The following is a 14,946-nucleotide window of genomic DNA, read 5'->3' as shown; positions in this document are numbered from 1 at the left end:
GACACATGAATTATTCTGGGAATGGAGAGATATGGATCTGTGCAGGCAGAAGAGATTTGGCATCACAGGCCACAGGGCTTGTTCCTGGGCTGTACTATTCTAGGTTCTATGTCTATTTTCTTCTGTACAAGATGGCACCAAGATGCGGTTTCCATCCAGATCATGGCTCGGACATAGTTGATTTTAGCGGACATGGGACATCCATTGTTGGACGTCTGGCCGGCCTACCAGTGAAGATGAGAGCTGGTGGACCCACTAGGTCAGCAAATATCCTGGGCAATCATGCAGTCGGGTGGCCCCCTCGGTACGCGAATCAGCACGGCTGGATTTCAAGGCCTAGTGTTCAGAGTCCCGGTCATCGGAGAGCCCGGAGTTCGAGGCCTAATGTTCAGGACACCCATTCATCAATATCAGTGAGTCGTAGGGTCAATACCAAAGATCGAGCCCGGATGTCCATCAGAAGTCCAGAAGCCGAGGCCCAATGGCCAGGGCCCTGAGTCCACTGCGAGCCCACTGGGGAAGTTGAACTGCAATATCTATGAACTTGTGAGCCCGCTGGAGGCTGGAGGCCTGAGACAGCCTGTCCTGGGGTTGCAGGACTCTAAATCAGACATCCCACCCTGCAAAAACTCATTTCAGGAAGGTAGCACCCCTGCCGCCCACAACCCCATATCCCCCCCACCCCACCCCGGTCGACCTCCAAGGGTGTATGTAATATTTTGTTTAGTGATTTTGTCTAATCTGTAAACCAAGTTGGGTAACTGCAAAAAATATGACATTAAAATATGTACTTATATTATATTATATTATCATGGAGTCATTTTTTTAATTCTATTACAACTTTAAGCAAGTCTACAGGGAGTTTGGCCTCGTCACATAGAATATCAATAGAGTAGCTCCTTAGCAGCTAGCCAGCTAGTTTAAGTAATGTTAGCTATGCTAGTGAATGAATGACACCTGTTAATCTCACCTCAACATGTTTTTTACAGTCATTTAACCCACCATGGGCAATAGAAAAGTCACTGTTGCAAACAGTGCAGCGAGCAACACTGTCATTATTTTTGAGGTTGACTGTAAAGCCCGCCCACAGAGAAAACTGATAGGTCTACTTAGCACGAAGAGGGACCAATCAGAATGCTACCTCTTGATCTCGCTCTTCCTCTTCCTCTCCCTCTCCCTCTCAAAAAAATCAGTTTAAGTGATATTGTATATAATTTGCAGGCGTCAGGGAACCGCTATCAATATGCAGGGAGACTCCCAGAATTTCCGGGAGAGGTGGGATGTCTGCTATATGTGTGTAGGTGTGGTTTGTTTTGCTGTTATTATTTTGTTGCTTGGTGTGTCTGTTTTGTTGTGTTTTGTGTTGTTCTGTTGAACGTTGTGGGAATGCTGCATTGGCGCAGGGACTTGCTGACACTTGTGGGCTGCCCCCAGCACATTCTAGATCAGTGTTGGTTGTTAATCTGAATGATCCATTTCACTCTATATTGCCATGTACATGTGGTAAAATAAATGGAAATGTATCTATTGTATGTCCTTCACATAAGTTTGTGGAAGTGATGTTGGGGGTGTATGGGGTGTCCAGGGAGGGGTAGCACCTCTGGTGGTGGGCTTGTTGTGCTCCGCCCAGGGTCAACTCATCCACCATTGGTCCCCAGCAGCCACCCAGCTCTCACCTGTGGCTCAAGGTAACTGTTTGCATGCGACAGTGGCCACACACCGGTACGCCACTCCAACAGGTGGGCTAAACCAGGTGAGGGTAGCCAGGAACCTCCAACCCTGGTGAGATAGGGATATGCCCACCCCAGCATGCAAAGCCTTTTCTGGTGGACTGGGTGGATGAGATCAACTATGAGATCCAAAGGCCAAGGAGGCGGTGCTGCAACGCTTCGCAGATAGCGAAGGGCATGTCAAGGTACAGAAGGCGTCATGGCTATCCACTGTACCCCAGGAAGTCTCCAGTTGTGACAATTTTTTGTACCATTGGACCAAGTTTTTTGAAGATTTATAGGCTCTTTCGCTATAAAACTCCTTCCGCACCGGATTTTCTCCATGCAGCTCCTTACCCAATTCACATCCTGCAGCGATGGGAGGGGGCGGAGTGACAGGTGGAGGTAACCACTGGCACTCGTAGTTTCAAACCTGCACACAGGCAGCCCGGGTGCTTAGGTCGTCTGACCCTGACCCCGGTGGGGGGGGGGGTGGGGGGCGCGGGTGGTGGATGGAGTAGTTCGGCACGTCCCAGCTAACCGAGCAGCCTATTCAGGATCAGCACTGCTCACCCTCAAACGGGGGAAGGGACTAGAAAAGGTGCCTCAAATATTGCTTGCCCCAAGCCAACTGACCACCATACCATGATTGGTGGTTTTACCCACCAGCAGTCAAAAACACATCACAAGGAAAACAATTTTCAGAATGGGGAACGTTCAGACCCTTATGGACAATGAAAACAGCACAAGGCCCGAGCGAAGGATGGCTCTGATAGGATGAGAATTGGCCCACTACCAAGTCGATATTGCTGCCCTTAGTGGAGCCAGACTAGCAGAAGACAGATCCATCACAGAACCTAAAGGAAGTTACACCTCTCTCTGTAAGGGCAAATCAGTGAGCGAAGACCAAATCCACAGTGTAGGACTGGCAATCAAAACCTCACTCCTGCACCATTTACCGGACCTTCCAACCTACATTAGCGAGCGATTGATAAAGCTTCGATTTCCTCTCAACCCATCTCGTCACGTCACAATCATCCGTGCCTACAGCGATGAGGTCAAGGAAAACTTCTACAGACAACTCGAACAAATTGTGAAATCAACACCTCCAGGAGACAAACTGCTTCTGCCTGGCGACTTTAACACGAGGGCTGGCAAAGGCTTCAGGAACTGGAAGGGGGTGCTGGGTCCGCATGGTGTTGGCAAGATGAGCAGTGATGGTCTGCTGCTGTTGAACCCCGTGCTGCAAACGATCTGACTATCAACAACACCCTGTTCAGGCAAGCTGACAAATGTAAGACAACATGGATGCATCCGAGATCCAAACAGTGACATCTGATACATTTTGTCATCACTTGGGGAGGAGGGACGCTGGTAACTTCAGGATAACCAGAGCTAAGCACAGAGCAGAGTGCTGGACTGATCACCGGCTGGTTTGATCGATTCTTACAATATGCATTGCTCCTAGACACCTCAAGAAGGCAAAGGCCATTCGACAGTCATTTGATATTGGACAGCTGAACCACCTCTGACATCAGGAACAATTTGCAGACAATTCGGAGTACTGTGATCAGTTCTGGTCACCTCACTACAGAAAGGATGTGGATACTATAGAGAGAGTGCAGAGGAGATTTTCAAGAATGTTGCCTGGATTGGGGAGCATGCCTTATGAGAGTAGGTTGAGTGAACTTGGCCTTTTCTCCTTGGACCGATGAAGGATGAGAGGTGACCTGACAGAGGTGTATAAGATGACGAGAGGCATTGATCGTATGGATAGCCAGAGGCTTTTTCCCAGGGCTAAAATGGCTAAAGCAAGGGGGCATTGTTTTAAGGTGCTTGGAAGTAGGTACAAGGGGGATGTCAGAGGTAAGTTTCTACACAGAGGGTGGTGGGTGTGTGGAATGCACTGCCAGCGAAGGTGGTAGAGTCGGATACAATAGGGTCTTTTAAGAGATTCCTAGATAGGTACAAGGAGCTTAGAAAAATAGAGAGCTATACGGTAGGGTGATCTAGGCAGTTTCTAGAGTAGGTTATATGATCGTCACAACATTGTGGACCGAAGGACCTGTAATGTGCTGTAGATTTCTATGATTCCATGAATCTGGATGACGTTGCACTGGAAAACCCTCACAGAAATGGGAAAACTACAAAGCCCTGGTAACAGAGTAGGCTAAATCTGTTCTGGGATCTTGAAAGGGGAACCACCAAGACTGGTTTGATGAAAATGATGAGGATATCGGCAAGATCTTGCGAGAAAAGCAGAAAGCATTTATTGCATGGCAGAATGACTTGTCCTGTATTTCGAAACGCGATTAGTTTAAACACCTCTAGAGACAAGCACAGAGTGCACTGCGCAGAACGCAGGAAGCATGGTGGGAGAGAAAAGTGGAAGAAGTTCATTGTTACGCTGACATGAAAAACTGGAAGATGTCCTTCAGGGCTATCGAACCAGTCTATGGACCCCACAAACTGAATCACATGCCACTCTTATCAGCAGATGTTAAAACCCTGCACAGGAACATCAATGAGAGACGGAGAGAACACTTTAGTAGCCTACTCAACATGTTGGGTACTGTAGATCAAACCATGCTTGATCAGATTCCCAGAAGCTTGTTATCAACACCCTTGACCTTCCTCCTATCCTGGATAATCCTGAGGAAAGCCATTTCTCAGACAGACTCTGGTAAGGCCCCTGGGACAGATGGAATTCCTAAAGAGCTCTTTAAGTCAGCAGGCCCACTAGCACTCACAGTGTTCCGCGACTTCCTCGCAAGCACATGAGAAGAAGAAGAAATGCCTGAGGACTTCAGGGATGCCATAATTGTTCCACTGTTCAAGGGCAAAGGTAGCAGAGTTTACTGTGGCAACTACTGGGGCATATCTCTTCTGTCTGTCAGGGGGGAGAATCTTAACTCCCATTATCCTCAACCGGTTGATCGCCAACATATCAGAGGCAAACCTTCCTGAGGCACAATGTGGCTTCCTCCCAGGCTGTAGTGTTATCGACATGAGTTTCACCCTTCATCAGGTTCAAGAAAAGGGTACGGAACAGAACTTGCAACTACTTGCCGTCTCTGTAGGTCTAACCAAAGCCTTCGATACATTCGACAGGGAGTCCCTATGGTGAGTGCTGTCAAAACTTGGGTGCCCACCCAGATTCGTCAATCTCTTCCGTTCTCTTCCACAATGACATGAGTGGCCTTGTTCTGCCGAATGGGGAGACTTCGACGCCATTCAGTATCTCAAGTGGCAAGAAGCAAAGGTGCATACTGTGCCTGCACTGTTTTAATCTGTTCCTCACTCGCGTATTACACCACACACTCGGCACCGTACAATCTGGGATATACGTAAGCTACAGGATGGATGGATCACTGTTTGACTTGTGTTGCTTGAGGACCTGTATGAAAACAATCAGTAATCTCATTCAAGAAGCCCTATACAGGGATGATTGTACCCTCATGACACATACAGAAGCTGATCTTCAGCTGCTTGTCGATAGGTTTGCAGAAGCCACTGGTCTGTTTGGCCTCGCCATCAGCCTACAAAGCGTGGAAGTCCTGTTCTAGTGATGGCTTCTTAGTGCTGGGCCAGTCAAGCCCTCGGGCATTTGCGTCCATGTGCACTGAACCAGCATTAACATCTGAAAAGTCTTGGAACTCAAGGTGTACAAAGTGGTCGTCCTTAGCAGTCTATTATATGGCTGTGAAACCTGGACTGTATACAAAGGGCACCTTAAAATGCTGGAACACTCCCATACACGTAGCCTGAGATCAATGCTGGGCATCCGTTGGAAGGACCGTGTCACCAACCCGGAGGTCCTCGAGAGAGCAGAGAGCACAAGCATAGAAGCAATGATCCTGCAAGCCCAGCTTCGCCAGCCAGGGCACATTATACACACGGAGGATTCCAGAATTTCCAAACAGGTGCTATATGGAGAGCTGTCGCTAGAAGAAGGGGCACGGGGTGACCTTGTAAGAGGTTGAAGGGCTGTGTGAAAGCCAGCCTCACGCATGCTGACATTGCCCCTAAGCAGCTCGAGCGGAGCACTCAGGACCGGACCGGATGGCGTGCGCTGCTGAGACAGGCCTCCAACAACATGGAGAATTGTCACAGTGCAGATCTGGCCGCTGCTCGAGACGGGGGAAAATGGCCACATCAATTGCTCTGACAGCGGCTAGACGGTTTACAGTATCCGCCCTCACTGTCACTGTTCATACCTTTCCAGAATCGTGCAATCGATGGGCTGCGCAGACAAACGTCATTGTCGGAAATGACGGACGACCAGCTATGGAGGTGAGTTCAGTAGGAATGAAAGCCACTCCACCCACACGCCCAAATTTTCATTACCATGAGGTTTTTGTACTCTCTTCTCACTAGCCCTGTGAAATAGGAGGATGCTACTTGTGCTAAGTTAATGTGACTCGACCATAACAAAAAAACACCAATTTTTTTTTCCTCCAGCATCTCTTAGTGGCATAGACTATCTGGTTAGACACCTACCAAAAGGTCAGAGTTTGGGAGGGATGAATTGTGAGGAGTAAGAAACCATGTCAGTATGTTACAAATATGGCAAATATAAGTTAACATAAACTCAAATTAACATAAATTATACATATCTTAACTGACTAAATAAACATTATGGCACTTGTGCAAGTAGAGAGAAAGAGCCATATAGTCCAAAATAGTGCACGAGTTTTTTTCAGGTCAGTTCAAGACTCTGATTCCATTGGAGAAGAAGCTGTTGTTGAACCTAAGTATGTGGGTCTTTAGGCTCTTGTACCTCCTGCCTGATGGCAGCATTGAGAGAGGGCGTGGCCCAGATGGTAGTTGCTTCTGATGCTGTCTGGTGCCTTCCTAAGACATTACCCATAGTAGATGCCCTCCACAGTCGGGAGAGCTGTTCCAAGAGCATGGGAACACAATGAGGTGGAATTTGTTCTCCCAGCCTCACATCGTCCTGATTTGGAAATATATTGCCATTCCTTCACAGTCACTGGGTCAAAATCCTAAAAACAGTCCCTCCAGAACAACTTTGTGGATATGCCCACACCTCAGGGACTGCAGTGGTTCCAGAATGGAACTCACAAGCACTTCTCAAGTGAAGCTACGGATGGGTAGTTAAATGCCAGCTCAGCCTGCAAGGCCCACACACCTTGAATGAATTTCAAAAAAAAAATTAGCATTGACGCAACAAAATCATGCTTGGACGTTAAGATGATTGTTGGCAGCTCTGTACTGGCGTGGATTGAAAGCTGCTTGCCAGATGGAAGAACAAGAGGAGAACCGAGTAGTGTGCTTTTGGGGTGGCTGTCAGTGACTACTGGGGTTTTACAGGGAGCAAAGTCCGGGCTCCAGCTATTCGCAATATCCATCCACAATCTGGGTGGGGACCAAGGGTAACGTTGATAATTTTGCTGATGACATGAGGCTGGGTAGGATTGTGAGATGTGAGGATGGTCCAGGATCTGGCAGGACACAGGGAGCCAAAATTCCACATCTGGATCTATGGCAGCACACACAAAATGCTGGAGGAAATCAGCAGGCCAGGCAGCATCTATGGAAGAGAGTAAACAGTCGCCGTTTCGGGCCAAGACCCTTCGGCAGGACTGGAGAAAAAAGGCTGAGGAGCAGATTTAAAAGGTGGGGGGAGGGAAGAGAGAAACGCAAGCTTCCATAGAGGCTGCCTGGCCTGCTGAGTTCCTTCAGAATTTTGTGTATGGTGTTCGGATTTCCAGCACGTTTGTGTCTGGATCCACGGCTTTGGAATGATAAGTCAGACAAACACCACAGGTTCCTCATGATACCTCCAACCTGATGGCATGAACATTGACTTCTCTAACTTCCAGTAATGCCCCACCTCCCCTTCGTATCCCATCCCCTATTTATTTATTCTCTCTCTCTCTCTCTCTCTCTCTCTCTCTCTCTCTCTCTCTCTCTCTCTCTCTTTTTTTCTCCCTCTGTCCCTCTCACTATAACTCCCTGCCTGCTCTGGGCTCCCCTCCTCCTTTCTTTCTCCCTAGGCCTCCCATCCCATGATCCTCTCCCTTCTCCAGCCTCATGTCCCTTTTGCCAATCAACTGTCCAGCTCTTGGCTCCATCCCTCCCCCTCCTGTCTTCTCCTATCATTTCAGATCTCCCCCTCCCCCTCCCACTTTCAAATCTCTTACTAGCTCTTCTTTCAGTTAGTCCTGACGAAGGGTCTCAGCCCGAAACGTCGACTGTACCCCTTCCTAGAGTTGCTGCCTGGCCTGCTGTGTTCACCAGCATTTTTTGTGTGTGTTGCTTGAGGTTCCTCGTGTGGATTGCTCTGCCATGCTCTTTCCTTGCACCTGTGACACCAGTGGGACTGGTACTGAGAAACCAGATACCAAAGAGAAGGTGGCACGGTAGCACAGCGATTAGCGTCGCTCTTTACAGCACACCTACCGTAAGAATGGGGATCAGTTCCCACCTCTGTCTCTAAAGAGTCTCTCCTCATGACCCTCTGGATGCTACAGTTTCCTCCCTCATTCCGAGCACGTACAGTAAGGGTTTATAAGCCGTGGGGATGTTATGTTGCCTCCAAAAGCATGGTGACCCCAGAACAATTTTTGCTGGCATAAGCAACACATATTGACTTGCATTCTTCCCCCGGCACAAATCTGGCAGATGGAAACAACACTTATCTCTGTATTTTGCAATGTTTAATGTACTGTACACGTGACAAATAAAGCTAAACTTTAATCTTCAAGAGCACCTTGCAAACTCAAAGCAACACACAAAAAAAAATGCTGTAGGCACTCAGCAGGCCAGACAGCATCTATGAAAAAGAGTAAACAGTCGGCGTTTCAGGCCGAGACCTTTCCTCAGGACTGTCCTGAAGAAGGGTCTCGGCCCGAAAGGTGAACTGTTTACCCCTTCCCATAGATGCTATCTGGCCTGCTGAGTTCCTCCAGCATTTTGTGTGTATTTCTTTGGATTTCCAGCATCAGCAGCTTTTCTTGTGTAAGCAAAGTCAAAGTTGAGTTGATTGTCATGTGCACACGAACATGAAGACGCAGGTGCAATTGAAATCTTACTTGCTGCAGCATTGAGGGCATAGAGTGAAAGACTAGTGTGTTGAAATTTAACAAAGTTAGGAAGCTATTCATTAAAAGCGAAGGGGTAAATGTAGCCTTGCTAAACTACTGGTGAGAAAATGCCACAAACCACTGAGGGAGTCATGTGATGGTGCAGATTTCCTGCAAGTATCTTACTGCAAGCTCCCTCTGTGGTTCAGAATAATATTTTCTTCTATAAAGGCTTGCCTGTGCCATTATGCTTCAGTGGAGCCCGTGGCTCATGCTTGGCAGGCAGTTTCCACAGAAAGTTCTCCGGATAAGAAATAAAACTCCACGCATGGACATCCATTCTTCCCGGATCACGCTTCGAAGATAACCAAAACAGGGCTGGAAAAATTGCCTCTGTTCCTTGCTCCTCTAGTGCTGGCTATCTTGATGAATAAGTTCAGCAATTCCAGTTTTATTTACGACCCAATAAAAGTTCTGGAAGTGAGATCACCTTTTAGTGGGTGAAAATGTGTTATCATTGTGATATTAACCCAGTGGGTATACTCGGTGGATGCAGAAGCATTTGAACAGTCCTTAATACATCTGCAGTTCTCTGCTGTGTAAATGAAAAGATGTAAATAGAAAGCCACTTTGTAAAACATCTTTTCATTCAGTTAATTAATTCATGTTCCACGGTGAAAGTTTCAAAGCAGTAATGTTATACACTGTGCATTACATGTAGCATGAAATGATATGGCACTTTCTTTTATTGATGCATAACAAAAACAGAGTATGCTGGGAACTCTTAGCAGGTCAGGTAGTGTCTGTGAAAAGAGGAACAGAGTTAAAATTCCAGGTTGGAGATTCAACAGGTCAGGTAGCAGCTGTGGAGGAAGAAGAGCCCCGGTTCACAATCTTACTTCCAAACTGGCTGGATCTGATATAAATACTAGAAATTGTTGAATTCAATATTAAAGTCCTAGGGCTGCCACAAGCCTATGTAAATAATGAAAAACTTACCCCTGAGAAGCCCCTTGTACCTACTTCCAAGCACCTTAAAACTATGCCCCCTCGTGTTAGCCATCTCAGCCCTGGGAAAAAGCCTCTGGCTATTCAAGGGATACAAGCAGATGTAAATGGACACAGCCAGTCAGGAAGTAGAAGAACTGATTGTGAAGGTGTTGTGATTGGGTCCTGAATTACCTCTATGAACTATGCTTGTTTACCCCTATTAACTGTGCTTTTGCAAAGAGAGAGAGAGAGAGTTATTTAACACCAACAACTTGTTTTTAAAAGACAGAGAGAGAGAGATGAAGATTGCTCACAGGTTGTTTATACTGTCTTCAAGAATATTTGCCTGCTTGTACATTTCTTACACAGACAAAGGAAGGAAGAGTTATTTGAGTGACAGTTGATGCTCAGCACAGGAAGACAAAATAGAAGGTCAGATGATAGACCTGAGGCACATGTTTGTAGACACTGATTGAGTTTTGTTGTGCCCACAGAAAAAGTGGGTTTTTGGAGGATCGATCAGGCAGATCGATCAGTGGCTCTTGCAGTGAAAAGAAAAGGGAGTGACTGGTGGGGAGTTATCCATCTGTCCACTCTTGGCTGGGTGATAGTTCCATCACAGAAAACCGGTCCTCCTTGTTGAAGTCACAGTCGGTGACTTTTAAAGGATTTCGGAGGACAACAAGAGTATCGACGGCATCAGCTCACCTGAAGACTCAAATCTCTCCCTCTCTCTCTCTCCATCACTACTCAACTCAATACCACGAACTGAACTAAACTTTACTCATCATTGTAAGACTGTATCTTTTTACCCCTAGACTTGAAGAAGCTTGATTTTCATATATATTCCACACTTACTTTTATATAATCATTGCTAACCTGTTTGATTTATCTACATTTATATTACTGTATTGCATAGTTACTAATAAATATTATTAGTTAATAGCAATACTGGACTCCAAAGTGTTTTCTATTTCTGCTGGTTCTTTATTCCCATCACGGGGTACGTGACAGTATGAAGAACTAAGATACTGCAGAGTTTATTCCCAGGTGTGGTCCACTCCTATGCTCAGATTTTATGGTCCTTTAACACCACCACTTCAAACATAACAGTTATTGAATAAAGATCAAAAATGGTTTGGGAAATGGAGATCAAAAGACATACGAAGTCAGTCTTTTCCAGTTGACAACTGGACGAATATACATTGATTCCTGCATTTGATGGTTCAAAAATTATGTAGCAGGAGCAGTAATCAATCATACAGTGTTCTAGTACCAATTGTTTGGCAACAATAAAGTATAAAGTATAAAAGTACAGTGTGTGATGGCTTAGAAAAGCAATTGTGTTTGCATTTTGTACATTGATGTGTGAGATAACTCAAGCTCAGACTGAGAAAAGTCACTGACCCAAAACGTTGACTGGTTTCTCTTCCCACAGCTGCTGCTTGGCTGGCTGCATTCTTCCAGCATTTTGTTTATGAGTCATTAGGATTTTTTCTTCAGGGTGAAAGGTTTATATAATTCAGCTTAAGTGGAGCTTTTAACTCAGTCAGAAAACACAAGCAATTCTCGATCCTAAATCAGCAACAATGATAATAACTGCATGAAGAATGCAAAGCTGGGCCTTACCTTATCTCAGTATGATTACACAATCCAATATACATGCTCTAAACAAAATGCATGGCTGGGTCTCCATATCAGAAATCAAACATCCCGTCTGAAAGCATAATCTTTAATTATTAGTATAAAGGATCAATTTCTAGTTGCAGTTATAGAGGTACTGAGAAGACACAAAGATGTCAACAGGTGAGTAAAAGCCAACAAAACTGTAGATGTAAATAAAGACAAGGGTCTTTCAGCTGAAATGTTAACTCTGCTTCTCCTCCTAAAGATGTGGCCTAATGTGCTGAATATTTACAACTTTTTCTGTTTAATACAATCAGGTATCATTCCAAAGTGATAAAGGAAATCAGCTTAAAATCACACAAATGTCCAGATATACTAGAATTGATAATACATATTGTTGATATAGAACACCAAATAAGTATCCTGGTATTATAAGCATGAAGGCAATAGCCAAAAGTTCAGTTTATTGACTAGATTAGATACAGATCTTGAAGATGTGGGGGACAACTCCACCATCTGTTGCAGAGCAAAGCCAGCAAAGACACCATTATAGAAATGAATGAACAGCCTGTGTCTTGGACTGTGACCTGAAGAAGGGTCTCGGCCCAAAACATTGTCTGGTCATTCATTTCCATGGATACTGCCTGGCCTGCTGAGGCCCTCCAGCGTTATGTGTGTGTTGCTTTGGATTTCCAACATCTGCAGAATTTCTTGTGTTCACCTTTATAGAGTTGGCTTGGCTCTTTTCGAAAGAGTGCCACGTTAGTTATCGCAAGTAGTGGACCAATGGTTTCTTAGTATCAGTTGTTGCACTATGCATTGTATGTCACAACCGCGGACTCCGCTGCAGAGTCTGGACATCCTTGCAGGTGGTCAGTCAGCAACCACACTTGTGAGTATGCATGTTCCAGTCAATTAGTGTTTCATTGTGGTTGTATTTAACCCCCTTCCTCTCATTTCAGTCTGGTTGAGAATTAAACAAAGCACAGCGTATTCAACGCTCACTGCTTACCGTGTCCTTGTTCCAGGATATGAGACGACCATTTCGATTGGCACTGTAAAGGAGTGGTATTTATTCAGTATTTAGTTACTGCTTCTGAGCTGCAGTGTTGGCGTTAGCTTTCAGTTGAGAGTTTTCATTAACAACCTTGTTGGCCTAGCGTTTATTATTTTTCCTTTTGTTCTGCACAGTTATCATTAAAATTCAGTGAACTGTTCATCCGCTTAAGTGACTCTCCCTCTGCACTCTGCCCATCACCGGTCATCCATGTCAATATAAGGATGCGATTGCACTGGAGAGGGCGCAGAAGAGGTTCACCCGGATGCTGCCTGGGATGGACTGTTTCCATTATGAAGGAAGATTGGACAGGTTGGGTTTACTTTACCTGAAGTAGAGAACACTGCGGTAGCACCTGACAGGTGTACAGGGGCATGGAAAAGGTAGATAGAAGGAAACATGTCCGCTTTGCAGAGCCGAAAGGGCAAGATTAAGGATGAGGAGTAAGAGTTTCAGGATGTATCTCAGACATCCCACCCTGCAAAAACTCATTTCAGGGAGATAGCACCTGCAATTTGCGGGAGACTCCCGGAACGTCCGGGAAAGGTGGGATGTCTGCAATAGAGTAGCTCCTTAGCAGCTAGCCAGCTAATTTAAATAACGTTAGCTATACTAATGAACGAATGACGCCTGTTAAACTCACCTCAACATGTCTTTTACAGTCTTAACCCACCATGGGCAATAGAAAAGTCACTGTTGCAAACAGTGCAGCGAACAACACTGTCATTATTTTTTACCCCTATTAGGCAGGGGTACACTTTAGTGTAGTCTGGGGTGACGTACATTTTATATTTTCTTTTTTTGGAACACTCTGCCATGGTGCTCTCGTGCTCGCTCTCTCTCTCCCGCGCTGTCTCGCTCTCTCTCGTGCTCTCTCACTCTCTCTTGCTCTCTCTCTCGCTCTCACGCTCTCTCGCTCACTCGCCCTCAAAAAAATTGATTTCCGGGATATTGTGTATAATTTGCGGGCATCAGGGAGCCACTATCAATATGCGGGAGACTCCCGGAACTTCCGGGAGAGGTGGGATGTCTGGTAGCTGAGGAAGAATAGCTGAGTCTGTGGTGAAAGCAGGTACACTCGTAACACTTAAGAAGTATATAGACAGGCACCTGAATGGGAAAATTAAGAAGTGTTTGTATTGGGATTAGTGTAGATCGGGGGAAGTTCCTAACCTTTTTTGTGCCATTGACCAATACCATTAAGCGTGGGGTCCATGGACCCCGGATTGGAGATTTGATGATACGGACTTGGTGGGATGAAGGTGCCTGCTTCTGCATTGAATGACTATGATTTCAGTCAAATTTAGAGGTAGGAGAGGAAGTAGAGATAGAAACAGCATACTAGCTCAAGCCATGGAATGAAGTAATTCAAGCAACCTGTCAGAGGCTCCTCCTAGATTCCTGGCACTTGGAGATGGGATGTTGGAGTGATATCTGAATCATTCAGTATGAAAAAAATAGAAGATTGAACTCAAAGTGTAGATATAAATTACTTAATTCCAGCAAGTGATATGCAAGGAAATACTATGGTTATGTGAATCTGTGATTTCTAAAAGCTGATCCAGTGCAGAATGTGGAAGAAGTAGATTGATACTGAGGTGACTCCATCCTCAAAAGTTCAAAGTTAATAGTAACATTTATTATCAGAGTAAATGCACGTCACCACATACAACCCTGAGATTCCTTTTTCTGCACGCATACTCAGCAAATCTATAGAATAGTAACTGTAAACAGGATCAATGAAAGGGCAAGGACATAGAAGACAACAACCTGTGCAAATGCAAATATAAATAAATTTCAATAAATAATGAGAGCATGAAACAACATGATAAAGAGTCCATAAAGTGAGATCATTGGTTATGGGCAACCTGCCCTTTCATACAGCGGTAGCCTGTCCTTTTTGTACAGGTCATACCTTCCCCAAGGTAAGTAGTCAGAGTCTTTTTCCCAGGGAGAAAGTGTCAAATATTAAAGGTCATAAGTTTAAGGTGAGAAAGGGAAAGTTTGAATCAAATGTGCAAGGTAAGTGTTATACACAGCGAGTGGTAGGTGCCTGGAACTCATCGGCAGGGCAGGTGATGGAAGCCCTTATGAAAATAATGTTTAAGAGGCACTCAGTCAGACACTGGAGCGGGCAGTGAAGAAAGGGACGTGGCTCGTGCGGACATCTGGGAATAGTTTGGACTAGCAACATGGTTGGCACAGACATTGCGGAGTAAGGTCTGTTCCTGTGATGCACTGTTCTAAAAAGCAAGACTATGGATGCTGGTTATCTGGTACAAACAAAAACTACCAAGAAAATCCAGTAGGTCAAGCAGCATATGTGGAAAGGAAATGAAAGAGCTAAATTGCTCTTTTGTACTGCGATATCAGGACTGGGCATTATGGTTTACCTTTCCTCTCTTCCCATTTTCCTTCAGTTATACATTCTGCCCTGCTGGGCAAATCCTGGTAGACCAGACTATGTAACATCAACAGATTTCAAAACACTGGCAAAACATTACATAGGGAAAGG

Source organism: Mobula birostris, chromosome 22 (genome assembly GCF_030028105.1).
Source record: "Mobula birostris isolate sMobBir1 chromosome 22, sMobBir1.hap1, whole genome shotgun sequence".
NCBI classification, from domain to species: domain Eukaryota; kingdom Metazoa; phylum Chordata; class Chondrichthyes; order Myliobatiformes; family Myliobatidae; genus Mobula; species Mobula birostris.
This window is presented reverse-complemented; position numbering follows the sequence as displayed.